Source organism: Rhinolophus sinicus, chromosome 8 (genome assembly GCF_057876585.1).
Source record: "Rhinolophus sinicus isolate RSI-liver-muscle chromosome 8, RSI-T2T, whole genome shotgun sequence".
Classification (NCBI taxonomy): Eukaryota; Metazoa; Chordata; class Mammalia; order Chiroptera; family Rhinolophidae; genus Rhinolophus; species Rhinolophus sinicus.
In genome coordinates, this window is record NC_142508.1 from 15,648,382 (window position 1) to 15,670,663 (window position 22,282).

Below are 22,282 nucleotides of genomic sequence, written 5' to 3' on the forward strand. Positions count from 1 at the left end.
ACACAAAGTTATTGATTGGTACTTAGTGCCCTTTCTCTTGAAGTCAGTGTTTATTAATCAGTGAGTGCTGAATTGCTCCCAGTGTCATATTAGGCATCCTGGAGTTAATAGAGACAGATGGTCTGCCCTTGATAGATGCTTCTAGAAAGTTAACATTTCAACAGTGGTAGGTAAATTGCTGTCAGGGAGGGAAGCCTCTGATTGCCCAGGCAGGCCTTCTTCAGGAGGAAAGGAACCCTGCACTGTTTGATCAGGCATCTAGGGTGTGACTTCACAGGTGAAGAAATTTGATTTTATCGATTTACTCAGAGTTGATGGGGATTGTGAGACTGACTGAAGCTAACCAAGCTAAGCAAGCTTACAGGAGATTAAATATCCCAGTGTGTTAATTTACAGTGGCAGATGTACTGTGGCCAGCTGTAGACTTGTTGAAAGGATAACATATAGATAGTAGCTTCACTTGGTGAACATACGAATTAGGTGGGGGAAGAACTGGATCTTTTTGCTTGATATTTCCATCAAGACATGGGAATTTGTTAGAGGACTTTTTTCACTCCAGGGGCTATTCTGCCTAAAAAGCTGAGGCCTAAAATCAGAGCATCTTTACTACAGAGTGTGGTGCTCCATAAACATGATGAATTCTTCTCCAGTTCCTTTTGCAATCGGTTATCAAAGGCCCCATTACCCTATGCCAGACATGTTACAGTCCAATGCAGAAATAACAGTAATAAGAATAAAGAGTTCTTACCATGTGCTGGGCGCTTTGCTAAGACGTTTTTCTTATTCCATTAATCCCCCAATAACCCTAGGGAATAGATACTATTATCATTTACTGTTTATAGAAGAGAAAAATCAAAGTTTAGGAAAGCTTAGGGCTTGGAGCCCAAGTTCAGAGCCAAGGGAGCCTGACTGTAGAGAATCTTCCCGGCGATAGAATTTCTTTTGCTCATGTCAGCTTCTTTCCAATTGTGTTTTCCTTAGCATATAGCACGGTCATTTTGAGACACCTTATCTCTCAAATGAATGCTTAGGAAATACAGTTATTGTTAGAATATGTTAAGCACTAACTCTTAGGTAGTTTCTTTTTGAAGCTTACTGATGTTATCTTTTATGATAATTCTGAATAATTTCATTTGGAGGATGGCCATTACAAATTAAACCGTTGCTTAATATATAGTGATAGAAAGAGAACTGACTCAGGATGGTAAACACACAATGTGAGATATAGATAATGTATTACAGAATTGTACACCTGAAATCTATGTAACTTTGCTAACAATTGTCACCCCCATAAACTTTAATTTAAATAAATAAATAAAAAGAAATAAGTCAGAAAAAATCGAAAATCCGATGATTTCATTGATATGTGGTATATAGAATTGAAAACAACAGAGGAACAAGACAAACAAGTGAAGAAATAAAAACTCATAGACACAGTAGTTTAGTGGTTACCAGAGGGTAAGGGGGCAGAGGGTTGATAAGTGAGGGTAAAGGGGATCAAACATATGATGAAAAGAGAACTGACTCTGGGTGGTGGACACGCAATGTGAGATATAGATGATGTATTACAGAATTGTACATCTGAAATCTATGTGACTTTACTAACAATTGTCACCCCAATAAACTTTAATTTTAAAAAAAATAAACAGTTGCAAAAACACCTGAGGATAATGCAAAGAACTACTTTTTACTAATCATTCACCTATTAACATTTTCCCCATGTACTTTATTATTCGTGCATATTTTCTTGCTCTGTATTTGTGTATGTATATGTGTATATATGTATACATTTTTTCTGAATCATTTGAAAGTGATATATATATGTACCATGGCCCTTTACCCCTAAATATTTCAGTGTGTATTTCCCAAGAATAGGGATATTTGCTTACATAACAGTTTCTACTTCATGAGTTTATATTGTTAAAATATTTTCATCTAATCTGCTATCTATATCTATCTTGCAGTTTTGTCAGTTGATCTAATAAAGTCCTTTATAACATTTTTTCCCCATGGAATGAGATCCAGTTTAGGGTCATATATCACGCTTAGTTGTCATATCTGATAATATCGTTTAATCTGGAATAGTTCCACAGTTTTTCTTTGTCTTTTATCAGATTGACATTTTTGAAGAATAGAGTACTTTTACTTTTTTCTTTTTTTTGAGATTTTTATTAAAATATAACGTACAATATTATATTAGTTTCAGAGGTACACCATATTTCAACATTTATAGACCTAAAGAAGTGATCACCATGGTAAGTCCAGCAACCATCTGACATCATATTATGCTATCACAATATTATTGACTCTATTTCCTATGCTGTACATTACATCCCCATGACTGCCCTTCACCTTCCTCCCCCCCTTTTTAATTTTTCAATGACAGTTGACATACAATATTATTTTATATTCATTTCAGGTGTACAACATAGTGGTTAGACATTTATAAAGTTTAAGAAGTGATCTTCCTGAGTAGTCTGGTACCCACGTGGCACCATACATCGTTATTACCATATTATTGACTATTTCCTGTGCTTTACTTTACATCCCCACGACTTATTTTGTAGCCCAATTTGTACTTCTTAATCCCTTCACCTTTTTCACCCTTTCCCTCAATCCCCATCCTATCTATCACCCGATAAATCTAGTACCAATCTGACAGTATACATAGTTATTACAATATTATTGACTATATTCTTTATGCTGTACCCTACATCCCCATGACTACTGTGTAACAACCAATTTTCACTTCTTAATCCCTTCCCTGTTTTTCACTCATACTCCCAACCCCCCTCCCATCTGGCAACCATCAAAATGTTCTCTGTATCTATGAGTGTGTTTTGTTTGTTTATTTTGTTTTTTAGATTGCACATATAAGCAAAATCTCATTGCATCTGTCTTTCTCTGGCTGACATACCTCACTCCTCACAGTACCTTCCATGTCCATCCACGCAACCACAGATGGCAAGAACTCATTGCCTTTTATAGCTGAGCAATACTCCATTGTATATATGTACTACCTCCTCTTTATCCATTCATCTATCAGTGGACACTCAGGCTGCCTCCACGTCTTAGCCGTCGTAAACAAAGCTGCAGTGAACATATGGATACAGACATCTCTAAGTAGTGTTTTGGGTTTCTTCGGATAAATACCCAGAAGTGGGATTACTGGGTCCTTCTTTGTCTCTTGTTATAGCCGTTGTTTTAAAACTTATTTTATCTGGTATAAGTATTGCTACTCTAGATTTTTTGTTTGTTTGTTTCTATTTTCATGAAATATCTTTTTCCATCTCTTTATTTTTCAAATCTCTGAGTGTGTGTGTGCTTGTGTGTGCCTTTCAATCTGAAGTGAGTCTCTTGGAGTCTCTTGTAGGCATCATGGGTTTTGTTTTCTTATCCATTCAGCCCTCCTGTCTTTTTTTTTTTAAAGATTTTATTGGGGAAGGGGAACAGGACTTTATTGGAGAACAGTGTGTACTTTCAGGACTTTTTTCCAAGTCAAATTGTCCTTTCAATCTTAGTTGTGGAGGGTGCTGTTCAGCTTCAAGTTGTTATCCTTTCAGTCTTAGTTGTGGTGGGCGCAGCTCAGCTCCAGGTCCAATTGCCATTGCTAGTTGCAGGGCCGCAGCCTACCATCCCTTGTGGGAGTCGAGGAGTTGAACTGGCAACCTTGTGGTTGAGAGCCCACTGGCCCATGTGGGAATCGAACCGGCAGCCTTCGGAATTAGGAGCATGGAGCTCTAACCGCCTGAGCCACCGGGCCGGCCCCCTCCTATGTCTTTTGAGTGGAGCATTTAATCCATTTACATTGAAAGTAATCGTTGATAGATATGTAGCTATTGCCATTTGATTATTCATAATTTTTATCTTTTTTCCCCCGTCTTAAAGAAGTTTCTCGAACATTCCTTGTAATACTAGTTTGGTGGTGATGACCGACTTTAGCTTTTTTTTTTTCAATCTGGGAAGCTGTTTATCTGTCCTTTGATTTTAAATGATAGCCTTGCTGGGTAGAGTAGTCTTTGTTATAGATCCTTGCTTTTCATCACTTTGAATATTTCCTGCCAATCCCTTCTGGCCTGCAAAGTTTCTATTGAGAAATCAGCAGACAATCTTATAAGGAGCTCCCTTATAAGTTGCTAGTTGCCTTTCTTTTGTTGCTTTTAGGATTCTCTCTGTCTTTAACCTTTGCCATTTTAATTATAATTTGTCTTGGCCTGGGCCTGTTGGGGTTCATTTTGTTTGGGACTCTATGTCCTTCCTGGGCTTGTATGTCTATTTCCTTCACCTGGTTAGGAAAGTTTTCAGTCATTATTTCTTCAAACAGGTTCTCAATCCCTTGCTTTCTCTCTTTTCCTTCTGGTACCCCTATGATATGAATGTTGTTACACTTGATGTTGCCCCAAAGGTCTCTTAATCTATCCTCATTTTTAAAAATTATTTTTTCTTTTTGCTCTTTCAGTTGGGTGTTTTCTGCTTCCTTGTCTTCCAAATCTCTGATTCGATCCTCTGCTTCCTCTAGTCTGCTGGTGATTCCTTCTAGTGCATTATTCATTTCAGTTATTGTATTCTTCACTTCTGACTGGTTCTTTTTGTGGTTTCTATGCTTTTTTATGCTTGCTATCTCTGTTGAAGTCCTCACTGAGTTCCTCGAGCATCCTTATAACCGTTGTTTTGAACTTTGTGCTACCATGTTTCCCCGAAAATAAGACCTAGCCAGACAATCAACTCTAATATGTCTTTTAGAGCAAAAATTAATATTAAGACCCGGTCTTATATTATAGTAAAATAAGATTGGGTCTTATATTAATTTTTGCTCCAAAAGACGCATTAGAGCTGATTGTCCGGCTAGGTCTTATTTTCAGGGAAACACAGTAGGTTGCTTGCCTCCATTTTGTTTACTTTTTTCTGGAGTTTTCTCTTGTTCTTTCATTTGAGACATACTTCTTTGTTTCTTCATTTTCTCTGCCTCCCTGTGTTTGTTTCTATTTATTTGGTAGACCTGCTATGTCTCCCAGTCTTGGCCAGGTGGCCTTAGGTAGTAGGTGCCCTGTGGGGCCCAGTGGTACAGTCTCACTGGTCACTTGCTCTGAGTGCTCCAGGAGTGTCCCTGGTGTGCGTTGTGTGTACCTTTCTGTTATAGTTGAGCCTTGATTGCTATTGGCACATGAGTGGGTGGAATTGGCCCTCAGGCTGATTGGCTGTGAGGTTTGTCTGTGTCCAAAGCTTATGGGCTACTGTGCAGGGGGCTCACACCACTGAGTGGGATTCATCCCAGTGGGCTCTGGTGCCTGTTGAGACTGCCCTTCGTGTGTGCCACTTGTGGGGCAAATTGCGTGGTGCTCTGCTGTGGTCTGAAGCTGACCTCTAGGTATGTTGGTTATGGGACCTCTTGGGAGGGGCTCTGGTGCAGGCCCAGGTTACCCACTGCCTGTGAACAGCCAGGGACCGCCTGGTAGGATCTACAAAGCAATCAGAGGTTTTTCTCTGCCCGTGCTAACCCTGGAGGTACATGGGAGAGGCCACACTGTGAACCGAGCATGGCTACCACCAGTACCAGCCAGGCCTGATGTAGCTCTGCAAAAAGCCGGGACACCCTGAGGCCTGCTGCCACCTGCTGGCTCCCTTAAGATTCAGCCACTGATAAAGCCCTGTACAGTATCCGAGTTGGGTGAGGCAGGGTCTCAGAGAGTCACTAGAGTGGAAGAATTGTGGTCAACAGATTAATGTAGATTCTGTTTTGGTGTCAGTGAGCCTGGAGCTACTCAGCAAGTCTCAGAGCACACTGAGACCAGTGGCTGCCCACCTGGGGCCCGTGGGCTCCAAGAGTTTTCCAAGGAAGAGTGCAATGTGGGTGGAGCTGGCTGCCCCAGAGAAAGTGCCTCTGGCATTGGGTGGAGCTGGATCCCCGTGAATCAGCAGGGCGGAGCCCCAGAGGTCACCAGACCAATGAGATTTAGATTTGGCCTGTGGGGGCGGGCTCAACACATTAAAGATGGTGCTTGCCTACTGGCTTCATAGGAGAAAGACCCCACACAGGGAAAGTGGTGACTGCCCTCCAGCCTTGGCCTCACAGCTACACACTTCAATCTGTTCCCTGTATGCTTCTGATGCCCCCCTGAGATACCATCCCTCCATTGGAGCCCAAGGTGAGTGCCTGTGAGCAAGTGAGACTGTGTGTGGGCCCTTTAAGAGAACACCTGGGTTTCCTGCTGTTTTCCACCCCACCTGGATAGTTGGAATCCCCACTGTTTTTCACTGTCGGATGTTGTGGGGGCTCTTTTTCCTGGCACCAGTACTCTGGACTGGCGGGCGTCCTTCACTCCTCCACGAGGAACCTCGGCAGCCGAGATAGCCCTTCCCTATTTTCAGCCACCACACGGAGGTTTGGGGCCAGCTCATTTTGCCTCTCTGCCCCTCGTACCAGTCTCGTGACTCTTTATATCCTTAGTTATAAATCTTCTGTTCAGCCAGACCAGATGGTTCTCCAGGTTGACTGTTCTGTAATTTAGTTGTAATTTTAATGTGTTCATGGGAGGAAGCAGACACAGTGTTTATGTACTCTGCCATTTTGGGTCCTCTTTCCTTTTCTTAAAAATAGAAAGTTTCTCATTTTGTGTTGGTCTGATGTTTCCTCATCATTAGATTCAGTTAATGTGTTCTCAGCCAGAACTTACTTTTTACCCACCTTATTTATCAAGTTTATTCTTTTTAAAAGTAAGGAAATTAACTTTGATACAATAATATTATCTAAGGACAGACCTTAGGTTATGTCAATTATTCCCCAAATGTCTTTATAGTAAGAAAATTACAGATGATACATTACTTCTGGTCTCCTTTTAGCTGGAATAGTTTCTCGGTCTTTGTGCTTCATGACGTTGACATTTTTGAAGAGTATGAGCCAATTTTACTATAACGTCTCTCTCTTTTGTTTGAATTTCCCTCATGGTTAGATTCATTCAGGTTTTGTACTTTTGGCAGAATTCCTGCTATTCAAGGGACATTGTGTTCTTCTCAGGGCGTTGTATTTGGAGGCACATGATGTCTGTTTGTCCCACTGCTGGTAATGTTAACTCTGGTCACTTGGGTAAAGCTGGTCTGCCAGGTTTGTCCAGTGTAGTTACTCTTTCCTCCCTTTCAGACGATAACTATCTTGTGGAGTGATATTTTTAATGCCCAATTACTTACTCCTCAGATTTTTACTTGTGGGCCTTAGCATCCATGCGTGATTCTGGCCTGAAAGCAGTTCTTCTCATGATGTTTTCCCAGTGGTGATGTAAAATTCCATCATGTCCTTTTCATTTGTTGGCTTCTGTCCACAAGTGATTTCTCATTTGTTTCTTTACATCAGTGTAGACGCATGGATTCTTACTTTTTTTCCAATTTTCATTACTTATTTTGATGTTCAAATTGTCCTAGATTTGGCCAGTGGGAGCCCGTTCAAGCTGGCTTTTATGTCCTTCTGACACGTCCCCATCCCTTGCCACAGCCTCACTTTCTGGCACAGAATGGTCCTCCTTTAATACCTTCTCTGCCCCATCCCTGGCAATGGCCATGTCTCCAAGTGTCTGTTTCTCTAGCCAAGAGTGACTTTTTATACTGTTTAATTTTTGCCAATCTGATAGGTGAGAAATAGCACCTCTGTGTAGCTTTAGTTTGCATTTCATTGTCGAGTAAAATTGAGTATCTTTTCTTACGTTTAAGGGCCATGTGTGTGTGAATATATGTATATATGTGTGTGTATTTGTATGTGTGTATACATGTCCTTTGCCCATTTTTCTGTCAAGTTAATAGTCCTTATTTCCTCAGTTTTAAGAGTTTTTCTCTGTATCATGGACATTAGCCCTTTATCTGTGATATGATATAAATATTTTCTCCCATTTTATCTATTGTTTTTTGTTAATGATTTGTTTTTTGGGGGTCATGCAAAATTTTGTTTAAAAATTTTGTGTAATCAAATTTTATTCGTCCTGGTTTCAAGTCACAATTAGTGCACCTTTCCATATGTTAAGGTTAGAGAAGAACTCACCATTGTCCCCTGTCTAGTATGTGTATGGCTTCATTGTTTTACTTTTAGATCCAGGATTCATTTGGCGTCTATTCTTGTGTATGGTATGAAGTATGGATCTAATTTTATATTTTTCCAAATGGCTAACAATTGTTGTAACTATTTACTAAAAAGTCAATTTTTGCCCCAGTGATTTTTAGATGCCTCCTTTATCATATACATACTGAAGTTCCATCTGTACTTGGGTCTGTTTTTGAACTTCCTATGTTACTCCATGGGCTTGTCTGTCTACTCATGGGCCAGTAGCACACTTTTCATTATAGAGACTTCATAGTATAATTCAATGTCTGGAAGGACTAGTCCTCCCCTCTAGTGTTTTAGTGTTTTCCTGGCTGTTTGTACACGTATATTTTTAATATGAAGTTCAGTATAAATTGTCTAGCTTCATTCAAAAGAATCGTTGGTATACTTATGGGATTGAGTTAAATTTGTACCGTAATTTATGGCAAATTGAGACTTTTTGTTGTTGACTTGTTCTATCCAAAAATAAGAACTGTCTCTGTATTTGGTAAAGTCTTCATTTGTGTCATTTTAGGAATGTTTTAAAGTTTTTTTCAGATGGGTTTTACACATTTGTCGTTAAACTTGTTAAATACTTTCTTTTCTTTTTGAAACTTGCTTTTTTCACTTACTGTATCCTGGCGATCTGAATAGTTAGTACATGTAGACCTGTTTCATTTTTTTAAATGGATTCATGGTAGTTTATTGTATCCTAATTTAATTTTTCCTCTGGATGTAGTTCATATCACTTCTGATTTTTCCCTATGATAAACAGTGATATTGAGAATATTATTGTATCTATATTTTTGCTTACTTGTGTTACTGTATCTGTAAAATAGATTCCTGGAAATAGAATTGCTTATCATAGACCATGTATATTTTTTTGGGTAATATATTCTACCAAATTATCATCTCAAACTATTTGACACTTTTTAAAAATTTTTATTGGGGACTGTTGGGGGACAGTGCGTTTCTCCAGGGCCCATCAGCTCCAAGTCGTTGTCCTTCAATCTAGTTGTGGAGGGCGCAGCTCAGCTCCAAGTCCAGTCAGCATTTTCAATCTTTAGTTGCAGGGAGTGCAGCCCACCATCCCATGTGGGAATTGAACCGGCAACCTTGTTGTTGAGAGCTCACGTTCTAACCAACTGGGCATCCGGCCGCCCCTATTTGACACCTTTTAAAGTCAAGTAAACTGTATTGTATATGTCCATTGTTAAAAGACATTCGAAACTTTTTTGAAAGCCTCGTGAAAGTTAATTTTAAACAAAAATTTATATCTATTTGTCCATTAATATGGGGACTATAAAGATAGCACAGCCATGATTTTTACCTTAAATAACTTAAATATCCTTTTGAAAATCAGATACATGTTTGTTCATATGCATTAAAAAAATAGAAAAATTTCCTTGTTAAGTAGACTTTGAAGTTAGCCGAAAACAAAGTATTGAATTTAGTTTGGTAGAGAGAATCAGGAAAGACATCTCCTGTGAGATTAGCATAGGCTAATGTCCAGGCAGAATTTTACCATGTCACGTGAGGTCCGTGGAATCACTGGCCTTAGAGTGAAGGCAGTATGTCTGTGCTCAAAGACAAAGTAGGGGCCTTAGTGGAAGACCTGGAGTGCCTAACATATGTGGACCTGATCCACAGGGCAGCAAGCAGAGAGCCCTTTTGGATTAGTAATCTGTTGCTGTGTAACACATTACCCCCAAATTTAGTGCCTTGAACACCAGTAAACATGTATTATCTCTAACAGTTCCTGTGGGGCAGGGATTTGCAAGCCAGGGGGTCCTATTGCCACACTCTGTTCCTTAGAAGCAAGCCAGGAAATTCAGCTCACATTCAAGGGGTTCCTCCTTTTAAGGAGAGAAAGCTCAAGGAATCTGGGAACATGTTTTAAAACCACCACACTGTGTGTGTTCTGAAGAAGAGAAGTGATGGTATGATTTTGAGAAGGAGACAAACATGGCATCTAGAGGAAATGGAATGTGGTGGCTCTTATCAAAGATGAACTTTAGAACGGCAGAAGTGGGAGACAGGACCTAGTGAAGTGATCGAGCAATAAAGTAATGACGGACGTAGTCGGGGGAGATGAGAGAGGAGATGTAGGCTACATGAGGGATGCAGCAGGATGATATGAGAGAGGAAAATGAGAGCAAAAAATTATCGCAGTGTTTCCAGACCTGCAAAACAAACAGGCGTGTAATAACTAGAAAGAGAAACCAGTTTTGAGGGGATAAAACTGTTGGATTTTACACATTTGTGGGGAAATGTGTAAGCAGTTGAAATTATAGGACCAGGGCTCTTGTTGAAATGTCCAATCCAAGAGGGAAATTTCACATTTGTCATCCCAGAAGTGATGGCTGAGTTCTTCAAGGGATGAGTACGCAGTGAGAGGCCAGAGCATTGAGGACCATTTGGGGGAAGCTGTGGTTTGGTACGTGATTAGGAACGTGGCATTTGAGAGAAAGAAGAGCCAGCTGTGTTCCTGTCAGGACCGGATAAAGCGGAGAGTGATCAAGAGCTTCAGATGTAGCAGAATCTGAGCAGAATGATGTTTGAAATGAATGCATTTGCCTGTAAGATTATTAGAGGTGACAGCAGTTTAAGTGAGAGTAGAACAATTTTGGAAATTGGATTATAACATTTAATTTGATGATTAAGTTTCTAAAAAGTGCTTGAGGTGGGAGGATGAGTGGCTGGCATGCCTTTCGTCGCTTGGATGTTGAGATCTTACACCCTTCCTGCTTCCTTTTAGCACCACCAAGCCTCCCTGCAGCGGTACTTCTACTCAGGTCTTGGATCCAGGGATGAAGTCAGATTTTACCGCACTTGTTTTTGGGGAATCGTTTAACTGTAAGTGAAATGAACTGACTTTATAATTTTTTTTCGCGTCACGTGTTGCTTTCAACTATTCTTACCTGTGCTATTCTCCCGCCTCCTTTCCCTTCCCTTCCCTTCTCCCCTGGTTAGTATGACTTCACACTCAGCTCTCAGGAAAGGAATCCCGTATTTTTCCTCTCCCTTACCTCCCAACTTCAAGCACAATTCTATTATTCATACTCTTTGTTAATTGAATTTGCAGGGGTGCAATGAATACATAGTAAATATTAAAATAATAACTGACAAATGTAAATACTATATTGAAAGATGATTTTGTATTTTATGTTATATACCTGTACATGTATTTAATCAGTTTTCATGTTAGTAAAATAATTGTCAATAAGATGGAGCAAAACCATGAAAATATTTTTTAAATTACTTAATGGGACACAGTGTATTTCAAGATTTCTGTAAAGATTTGGGATTAAATTGACGAAAGAATTGTGTAGTAAAACACTGACAAAGCCAGATTAAATCAGTTTTCTCTGCTATATGGAATGGTTATTATATTAATTTTTTCTGATAGTGTTATTTCTCTTTTAAGAAAAAGCTTTAGGTCTCCACTAAAGACTTAAAGACACTAAACCAAACTAGCAGTTATAACTATGGTTTCAAATTAATGGTAGATTTCATGCTGTGATAAAAGAACTATTGCTGATAAGTTCTTTTTAGCACAGAAAGATATGCTTGCTCTCGGTAACATCATCTTTGAATAAATTGGGTGCATTAAATGATGTAGCCCAATTCTGCAGCATGCATGGGAGGTGAGCACAGGAGGAGATGAAAGGGGCCAGAGAATGTGAGAAGGAAGAGCTGGTGGAAGGGAAGTCTGAGAAACTCTGGCATGGGTAGCACAGAAAGTGAGTGACTGATGAAGGCGGCGTGGAAAGATAAGCACCGGCTCTAAACAGGTCAATACTGCTGTGACAGTCCTTACATGTAGTTTTCATTCTTCCTGCAGTGGGTGTGAGACAGAGAGAGGGACAGAAAAAAGGAGAGAGAAGGGTTGTCTCAAGATTGTGGATGGTGTTTCTTTTCACAATTAAAGATCGGGATAAATTTGCAAAGATGACATTATGACTTTTATTACTTGCATCCGACAAAAAGTTAATGTGGTTAATTGGTATATTTTCCTTTTTCTGTTTCCCACCTGTTGACACTCTCCCGTCCCCTTTCCCTTGTGTCCTCTGAGACTCACTTCTGGTGCCATCAGTCCCAGAAGCTTCCTCCAGGGGCCTCTTCCCATTCCCAGTGCCCCACACTCCTCCATGCCTCTCTGTCTCCAGAATGACATGGGAGTTACTCTATCACTGCGTTCCTACAACATGTTATATGGACGTCTGTTTATGTGTCTGTTTTCCCTACTAGTCGGGGGCCTCCTTAGTAGGAGGGGGCACGTCTTACTCACCATGGTCCATGAGAATGGCAGTGAAGTTGATGAGCTTTGATGGTTGGGAGATCCGTGACTAGAGAGAGAGAGAAAGAGACACCACATGAACCTGAAAGAATCCAGGGTGGACTGAAAAAAGTCAGGTAGAGATCCTGGTCTTGAGGTGCTCCACTGAGTAGGGTGCAGTGACGGCTTGGGAGCAAGAAACAAGTAAGTGCGATGCTGTGTGATAAGCATTGCAGCAGAGGCCTCATGTACTAACTGCTCTGGAAGCATGTAATTAATTTGGCCTGGGGAGGCCTGGGAAGACTGGCATTTGAGGTGGGTCTTCGGGAGTATGTAGTTGCTTACCATGTAAACAAGGAGGAAGGGCTTGTACCTGAGCTGTACAGGTGTGAGGATCATTTTTTGAAACGTTGAGAAGGACCTTGAGCTTCATGGGAGCTGGGGATTGGGGAAATGAGGTTGGAAGGAGCTGCGTGTATAATGCTAGTAGCTGGTCTTTTCCCTGTTGGCTGCGGGGAACCCATTGGAAGTTTTAAAATCAGAGGAATGGCACAGATTTACATTTTAGGAAAATGCCTGGGAACAGTGTGAAAATTGGACTGGAAGGGGAAAAACTAAAGAGAATAGACTAGTTAGGAAACCTAGTGCCACAGTCTGGATGAGGGAGACGAAGGGCGTGGGTTGAGGTATTGACAGGGGAGACGTAGGGGAGGAGACAAAGTGATTTAGGGAGGTAGAATTTCTGAGATTTAGTGACTGGAGCTGCATATAACAGTTGTGAGAGAGATGGAAGGATGGAAATGGCTGTAGATTTTAAATCGTTTATCCATTGGCTGAGAGAGTAGAAAGGAAGCAGTGGGTTTGGTTTTGGACATGTGAGAATGGGCCTCCAAATGACAAAAACTGGAAGGCAGTTGGAAATATGATAGAAGTTTAGGAGCAAAAGATGTGGAGTATAGAGTCACACGTGTCAAGGGACGAGATTATAAAAGGGGAGCTATCTGAGCAATGAGGGAGGGCCCAGCAAAGGGCTCCATCCAGGACACCGCAACATTTAAAGGGCATAGTCAGGAAAAGACCCTCTAAGCACAGTCCATATCAGATGCCTCCAAGATGTCAAGTTGGGATGAGAAGTAAAATGAGGCCATTGGATTTGACCAAGTCAGAAACTCTGAGTGAGAATAATTGTAATGTGGTGGTGTTAGAAACTTCATTTCAGTGGCTAAGTGCAGTGGATCTTAATGCGTAGAGACAATGAGTCTTGACTACCTTTTCATAAAAACCAATCCAAAATAGAGCTAGATTGCAGATGAGAGAGAGGGGGAAGGTCTTTATTTTAGTAGAAGGTAGTAGAAGTATACTGTGATCGTCTGAATGTGCCCACACATGCCTGGAACAACCATTGTAGAAACTGAGAAGCAGAGCTGATTAGGGACAAATTGTGGGGCATGGCCCAGCAACAAGGCCCGGGCTGAAGTGGATAGCAAGCTATTCTCCCAAATGGTAGAATTACTGGATTTTTCTCCCACAGCGCTCTCTTTAGCCTGGGAGCTGGAACGCGTCAACTACTTCATGGTTATTTATTTTACTAAAAATTCTTTTTTCAAAGGAATTTGTTGTAAGTTTCTTTTAAATAACAAGTACTTTCCAGTGCTCTTTTCTGTGCAGTAAAATATACATAACATAGAATTCATTTTAACCATTTTTAAGTGTACAGTTCAGTGGCATTATGTACATTCACATTGTTGTACAAACCATCGCAACCATCCATCTGCAGAACTTTTCCATCTTTCCCAACGGAAACTCTGTGCCCATTAAACACTAAGCTCCCCATTTTCCTCCCTCTTCCACCCATCGCTGGCAACCACCATTACACTTAATGTCTCTATGAATTGGACTACTCTAGGAACCCGAAATAAGAGGAATCATACAACATTTGCCCTTTTGTGACTGGTTTATTTCACTTAGCATGTCTTCAAGCTTTCTCCATATTGTCGTATGTGTCAAAATGTCCCCCAGTATTCTTAAAATCTGACTCAAACACGCTGATTCTTTCAAGAACACAACTATTCCATGACCTGTATAAATTGCCCACACCTGCCACATTCATTTTACACAGAGAATGGAGGTAGAAGAAATGAATTCACATTTATTACTTATGTCCCATTTACCATAATCCATTCAGTCGTCACAACTCTGTGAGGTAGATATTACTGTTATTCTCATCCTATAACTGAAGAAACTGAATTTCAGAGAATTAAATGGCTTGTATAAGATCACACAGCTGGCAAGTTAACTGAGCCATGACTGAGATCCTGCTCATCCCGATACCAGGTGCCATGCTCTTTGACGACTCTTCAGTTCTCTATGTGGTCCTACTTCAAATAACATCATTCTAAAGGAGTCAAATCTCTTTTGTTTGAACTTAATGACAATGTGCTTTTTAAGGTTTCCTGGTGCTCAGCAAATGTACAAGGTTCCTCATGACATTAAACTGTTCCTATTTTGTATTTAAGCTTTTAGAACAGAATAAAACATTTGCCAAAAATGGAGAATTACTCATGTAATTAATTGAATTCACACATGTATTTTGTGTTGCGTATTTGTCCAACTTAAGAGTTTATCTGAGGTCACTTACAGAACTAAGTTGATAGATTTCTGAGGGAAATACTTTTTTTTTTGGTATTTATAGTTTTAATCCTAATCATAACTAGGAAAGGAGAAAATGTTTTTTAGATGAAAAATCTATATAACCATTCATTTTTAAGGCTCTGACACAACAAAATGTTATTCAAGTAATCTGACTACAGTATTTGAAGCCAAAAGCCACACTCTGATATTTTCCTAGCTGAAGATTTTTTGTGTTGACCTATAAATTCTTCCCTGAATTCTTGAATCCTCTATCCTGTGCTAGGGAAAGACATTTTTCTTTAAAGATCTAAGCAATGACAGTGACATACCAAGGTTGTTGGAGTGGATGGTCGTGATACAGTAAAAAAAGTCACATACAGAGCGTTTATTTCTAGAACTTGGGGACTCCATGGAAGTAAGCCAGTGGGCTCTGGTGTTGTTTGAAGGCTGTGCTTATCTCTGCATCTTTGTTCAGTGTTTTGCTTTGAAAGATCTGAGAGCACTACTGAGTTTTTGAGTTTCCGCATTCTGTGACCAATTGTTAGACCCAAAGTCTGAAGTTTGTGTTGACTTTAGAAAGCTGTTCTCTGAAGCCCATTTCTGGAATGAGTTTAAAGAAAGAAGAGTACCAAAAGCCAGGTTCAGTCTTATAGTGGATGCTTAGAAAAGGAGAAGGGGTTCTCTGGGATCATTTGAGTGGGTCAGATTACCTTCTAAAGGATAAAAACAAAGAATAAATCAGAGGGACTGGAAAGCACCCTAACTTCTTCCTTCAGGCAAGTTATACCATATCATCGCGGATAGATGATTATTTTCTCTCCATTTTATTTTTCCTTGACGATTGACAGAATTAGAAAATGTACACTGGTACATTTAAGTATTTTCGTGTCCAGGCAAATAAGAAGTGTGGAATCTCTTCTGCTTTATTTCGAGGCTCTTCTCTTATTCTGCCTGCATAAATTTAAAAGCAACTAATTAATGTCTGTAGTGAAAATTCCTCATTGTGAAAGTCATGGCAAAGGGGTCATTTGCCTACCTAGAGTCAGGGACTTAATCTGTAATCAAATAGGCAGGCCTTATTGTTTTCCTCAAATGTAAAGGAAAGAACAATGCACAAGATACAGCAAAGGTATTTTTAAAGTATGCAATTTGTGTGACTTGCTGAGTCAGGTGAGTGGGCGATTCTGGCAGAGTTGTAGAAAAAACTTGACTTCTAGCAAGGAATGAAAACCCACGCTAAACAGAACAGGAGTGGGGCTGAGAATATGCTCAAGGAGAAGGAAGTGTTGGAATGGGGACTCCTGGGTGGTGAGGCGGCGGGTCTGGTATCTGAGGAGAAAGCTTTCGACCCGAAATGACTGGATCTGGTGCCCAGACGGAAAAGAACTCTTCTCTTTACTCTGAGACTTGAGAGAAGAGCTCAGCCTGCGTCTGGGCTTGGAGGTGAGTGGCCAAACAGAAAGGACCCACACCAAGGAATTGCTGGCCAGAGGGAAAATAAGTTCATGGAGGGCCTAGGAGTATCCTCTTAATGCTCTAGAGCAGGGGTGTCCAAACTGTGGCCCACGGGCCAACTGCGGCGCGCAATCCATTGTTAATTGGCCCGCAGCAAATTCCAAAACTATATTTAGTTTACTTAAATAAACCAGGTGAGGCAATACATACTTCACCTCGAGTGAGTGGCCCGGCTGTTTGTGTATTTTTCCACATATGGCCCATGGTAAAAAACGTTGGAAAAAGTTTGGACACCCCTGCTCTAGACCTACCGTGAACTTGTGTACTATGAGATTATTGTGCTTAAAACGTAGTCTGGATGGATAGCATTTCTATGCCCAAGGTACATGGTAGTAAGTATTTTGGTGTATTTGAACAGACTCTCAATCTTTTATTCACAAAGAAGTACCAAGTAGGGGCTTCTTGCTAGCAGACAAGAGAGAGTAGGATTCGATGTCTTCGTGGGATAAAACTCCGATGCATTTAATTCAGATAGGGTGACAAACTCCAAGTGTGAAATCTCTGTGGGAACAGGCAGAAAAGTACCTTTTTTTACACAGCATTTGATCCTTAAAGTTATTCTCCAACTGTCGTCTCTCAGAACATGGCTGGATTTGGCCTTTTTTACCTCAGTAGGTTCAGGAGAGGCAGAGACCTGGAGTGTGTTTATTCATTCACTTGGGAAGAAAGCCCAGTGGAGTCAGTAGAATGTAGTGTCTGAAGGTGTGATAAATATGTGATTGTCCTACAATGTACTGGGAATTTAAAGACTGGGATAGATTTGAGGCATAGCAGTTACATGACTCTAGTTTAATGTTCCTGGTTTTTATCTTTGTTGTTTGCACTGTTGTTAAATTTTATGAAACTTAGTACAGTGTTCTCTAGTTTAAATTGGAGCAGGAATTATTCTTTGATATTAGGTAACACCTCAGCTAGTTTTCTCACTCAGAATATATTTAGTCAACAGATAAGTGCTGACACGTACTCAACACATTGCTTGTTTTAGGCGGATACTAAGAAGAATCAGAGGCAGACATTTATTCTCCAGTTGTCTGGTCGAAGGGAGAGGAGGTCGTTCTATCCAATGAGGTTGAGAACTTGGGTTCTGCAGTCAGAACCTTCCTGAATTCGGATCCTGGTTTTGACATGTACTAGATATATAACCTTGGAAAATCTACTTAATATCTCTAAGCCTGGGGTTCCTCAGTTATGCATCTACCACCAGGGTCTCTGTAATAGTACCTATATCATAGGAGTGCGGAAGAGATAATGGTTGTAAAGGAGTTGGAACATAGGTAAGTCAGTCCTCTGTGAACACTGGCAATACACTCAGATGAACAGAATGGCATTATGACTTTGCTGGAAGTTCAGTGTTAGAAATACGACTTCGGGAGTTATCTATATGAAAGCAACCATCCAGACTGTGGGACACTGAAGGACATTGCCAGAGGCAAACACGAGAAAGAACAGGGCAGAACAAAAAATCTTGTTTTCTTAATCCACGAAAGTGGACTAGCAATTATATTTACTTTCTTTGATGTCTTGTTTGTAATTACTTTCTGGTAACGCAGATGTTAAAGAAGTTGAATCCGGCTGATACCAATATGAAGATAACTCATTAATTCTTTCAGTACATGATTACTGAGCTTGTCACGTCCTCCTCGCATGGATTCTAGCTCTAGATCTAATTTATCAGCACTGAAAAATGAAACAGTTTTAGGAGCCATTTTGATGGTTGGTTCTCAAACTCAGGAGTTTAGCTGGCTAATAACGACAGGTGACTAAATGTTTGAGGGTTTTCAGGCAAAATGGATGAAACTACTAAATAATAATTTGGTAAATAGTAAAGAAGTCATGGAGTTGGATTTCTTAGCTCACTATTTTGCTCCGTCTTCTCAACTGGAATATCTCTAAATATTTGATATCACTGATTACCTTGTGATGTGCTTTGTTCTTTAAAAAGTTATATAATATTTAATACATGCAAAAGGTTATATAATTCTATCAATACATTAAAGCTACTGTGTGAAGAGGAGCTTAAGTCGTTTAATTCATTATTATAGCTTACTAAATATACATTGGTCAGTCATTAAATATTTCTTGGGTGCCTCCTCTATGTCTCCTGCTAGTGTCTGGTAATGGACCTAGGGCCCTGTTGGTCAGTAGGTCCAATGTTTGGGAAAAAGAGCTGAACTACGGCCCAGAAGGCTGAGAGAATGAACTGGAACCCAACGTCTGTGTCTGTCACCACATCTAAGCAACAAGAGATTCATGACTTAAGAGAACAGCAACTCCTGCTGTAGCTCCTCCTTCCAAATCTCAAGGAAATCCCTCTTTTCGCCAACTCTGACCTAGCACCATTTAAGGAAGAGGATTCTGGGAAATGTTGTTCCACTTTCCCCAGGTTGCTACAATACAAACCACTACATGTTCCTGTACTTACGTGTTGTATTATGAACAAGAGAAACATTCAGAATTCTTTCTGCTTAGAAGCTATCAGAATATTTATTTAAGATACCAGAATGGTTTAAAAATAAAATTTAACCTGATTATACCATTGTTTTCTTTTCCACTAAATCATATCTTTATTTTTAAAGCCATGACATAATTTAAAACAGGAGTAATACAATCTTACCTTCTTCTGTTGCAAGAAAGTATTCTTTTAATTTGATAAGTAAGTTGTGCTACATTCCTTTTTTTTTTATATTATCCACTACAGTGCCATCTAGTGATAATTAATTTACTTTCTGGTTATTGAAAATAGTTCACTAACACAGTTTACTTCTTGATAAATCAAGAACCTTTTAATTATTCCTAACTTATAAGACATAGGGGACTTATTTTCAAGTAAATCAAATATTTGTAAATAATTAAAAAGAATTGGAAAAGAAAAAAGCTAGGAAAGGTTTTTTTTATCTTCAGATTTTAGTCTACGTCTCTGTCTACATCTACTCACATTAATAATGAGTTACTATTTGTCCACTTGGATCCAGGAGAAAAGTAATTTTTTTGTTTGTGAAAAGAATAGGATTATTTTTAAAATATGATGTAGCGGAATGAGCATGGGCTTTAAAATCGGGTAGGCATGGGTTTGTCTTTTGACTTTATTTTTCTTATAATCTGGCAGGCAGTGTTCCAGGAACTTTCCATGTACTGAATCATTAAATATTCACAAAAGCCCAACAAGGCATAATGACGAATGAGGAAACCAAGGCTCACAGAGCACTTAAGTGTTAGGGTGCTTATCTCCTTGCTTTTGTGGTTGTTTATGTATTTGTCTGTTTCTCTAATACAGAGTGACCCTTCACAGGAAAGGTCTTATTTATGTTTTCCCAGCACCTGGTACTGAGTCACATGTCCCCAATTCAGTTGGTGAATATTTGATTTTTTTTTTTTTGGGGGGGGGCTTCCATTTAACGAAAACACAATGGCCGCAACAAGAACAATAGAATATTAAATTGTTTAGATAAAATATCAGTGTTTTCTCTATATTTTTCTTCAAGTAAAAAATAAATAAATACAATTTTTTAAAAAGGTATTAACAGTCAGGAACTCTCCGTTCTATTCTCTGTTTGGCTGTTTAATTTAATTTAAATCTCAGTTATACATGCACAGAATTCCAGGAATCCAGGAGTTACAAGGCTTGTTGCAAAACCCAGCGGTCTCCCAAATCTCACCCCCACTCTAGTCTCTGCTCTTGGGAGTTCAACTCGGAGACCTGATCCTTTGGTTAATGACCTCCAAATCTCTAGATAGCATGTTGCTCTTTCCAGTTTTTAGTTTTTCCAGTCTTGGGCATTATCTTTGACTTCTCATGATAGAAGAAGAGGATTTATCTTTCTTATGCACCCTTACCATCCGTATGTGCAGGGCCCTCCTCCCTTCTCATAGCTGTAATTAAATTTTGAATAATAATCAGTGTTTACATTATTGTGGCTATAAAAACATGATTCACAGCTGAAGCATATAATCCATGATTACTTTTCTTTCCAATACAATTTTTTGTGTACCCTGGTATTGTCTTTTTGGAGAGGAGGGTGTTGTTAGTTTGCTTAGATTTTATATACCTATTTATTACCTTATTCATCCCTAAGCTCTTCCCTAGATGTCTAAATATAGTTAGGATATGTAACCTTTAGCTCTTCTGATACGATGTTTTGTCATTCATAGAATGAAGGGTCCACATTTGTGACAACATGGATGGATCTTGAGATTATAATGCTAAGCGAAATAAGTCAGACAGAAAAAGCAGAGAACCATATGATTTCATTGATATGTGGTATATGAACCAAAAACAACAAAAGAACAAGACAAACAAATGAAAAACAAAAATTCATAGACAGACGATAGTTTAGTGGTTACGAGAGAATAAGGGGGGAGATGAGGGTAAAGGAGATCAAATACATGGTGATGGAAGGAGAACTGACTCTGGGTGATGAACACACAATGGGATTTATAGATGATGTAATACAGAATTGTACACCTGAAATCTATGGAACTTTACTAACAGTTGTCACCCCAATAAACTTTAATTTTAAAAAAAAAGAATGAAGGGTCCAGATGACCTGAAGACTTAGGCTACTTGTATCTCTAAAACTTTATGGTTCCATGAAACAGACACCTGGGTATTTTGTGCTGATCACGTCGTTCGTGCACAGCCTCTCTGTCTCACCTGGTGGTCTTTTCTTGGGTTAGCTGAAGCATCTCTGCCGCCTCTCACAGGGGTGCGGGAACTCGGGGTCTGGCTGGAAGTGGAGCCCCATTTGTGTGTGACCAAGACTGGTGGTCAGCAAGAGTCCTGCTATATATGCAAAATAAGCTAGAAATACTCTCAGTCCAGCCAGAAGATCAGAGATTCTTAGACTAGGGAGATTCACTCAAGTCTTTCGACAGGTAGAAGCATTGGTTATCTTTATATTGAATAGTCACGGAGAAGCAGAATGGATAAATACAAGTTGCCAGGAGTGAAATAAAGATTAAATGAAATACAAGATATGAACAGACAATAATTAAAATTTTGCTTGAAACAAAAATATAACAGAAGCTCCTTAGCAGCCGCTTCTCACAGATTGTCACAGGAAATAATAATGCTGGAGACATAAGCATGAATGATCTAATGACTCTTAGCTTCATAGATATTTTGTTTGCCTCAATCATAGCCTTGGTATGTTTGTGAACAGGGCCTGAGATGTTATTTTGGGAGATGTCATTATTACTGCATGTATATGTAAATGAAAACAAGGACAGAATGGGTGTGTACAGCAGACCTTGGAGACACTGCAGGTGTGGTTCCAGACCACTGCAAGAAAGCAAATATTGCAATAAGGGAGTCACATGAATTTTTTGGTTTCCCAGTGCCTATAAAAGTTACGTTACACTATACTGTAGTTTGCTAAGTTGCAATAGCATTATGTCTAAAAAAGCAACGTACCCACCTTAATTAAAAAATACTTTATTGCTAAAAAATGCCAGTCTCCCTCTGAGCCTTTAGTGAGTCGTTAACTTTTTTGCTGATGGAGGGTCTTGCCTTTAATTTATAAAAAACGTAGTATTTTTGAAGTGCAATCAAACGAAGTATGCCTGTACCATTTTAATAATTTCCTACAAAAGCTGTCATTCTAGACGGCTAGCACTAGGAGGCCACAGAGACCATGATTCTGATGGACTCAGGTTTAGTCACACATCTTTCCTGTTGGAGTTGAAAAGGAAACGTAGGGTAAAAAGCCCAGTTGGAAACTTCTTACATTTCAGGGTCAGATAAAGTGAACTAAAAATTAGTCATCCTTTTTTTTTCATAATGCAGTAATGAATCT

At 39.5% G+C, this 22,282-nt stretch overlaps 1 long non-coding RNA gene across 2 annotated transcripts in view; it reads left to right on the forward strand.

The window, feature by feature from the left end:
• Positions 1–22,282, forward strand: part of LOC141567618 (uncharacterized) — a 115,986-nt gene that overhangs the window by 17,483 nt on the left and 76,221 nt on the right. For both annotated transcript variants that reach the window (XR_016021934.1, XR_016021935.1), the window contains exon 3: positions 10,824–10,921. This is a non-coding gene — a long non-coding RNA (uncharacterized LOC141567618). The remainder of the gene's footprint in view (positions 1–10,823; positions 10,922–22,282) is intronic.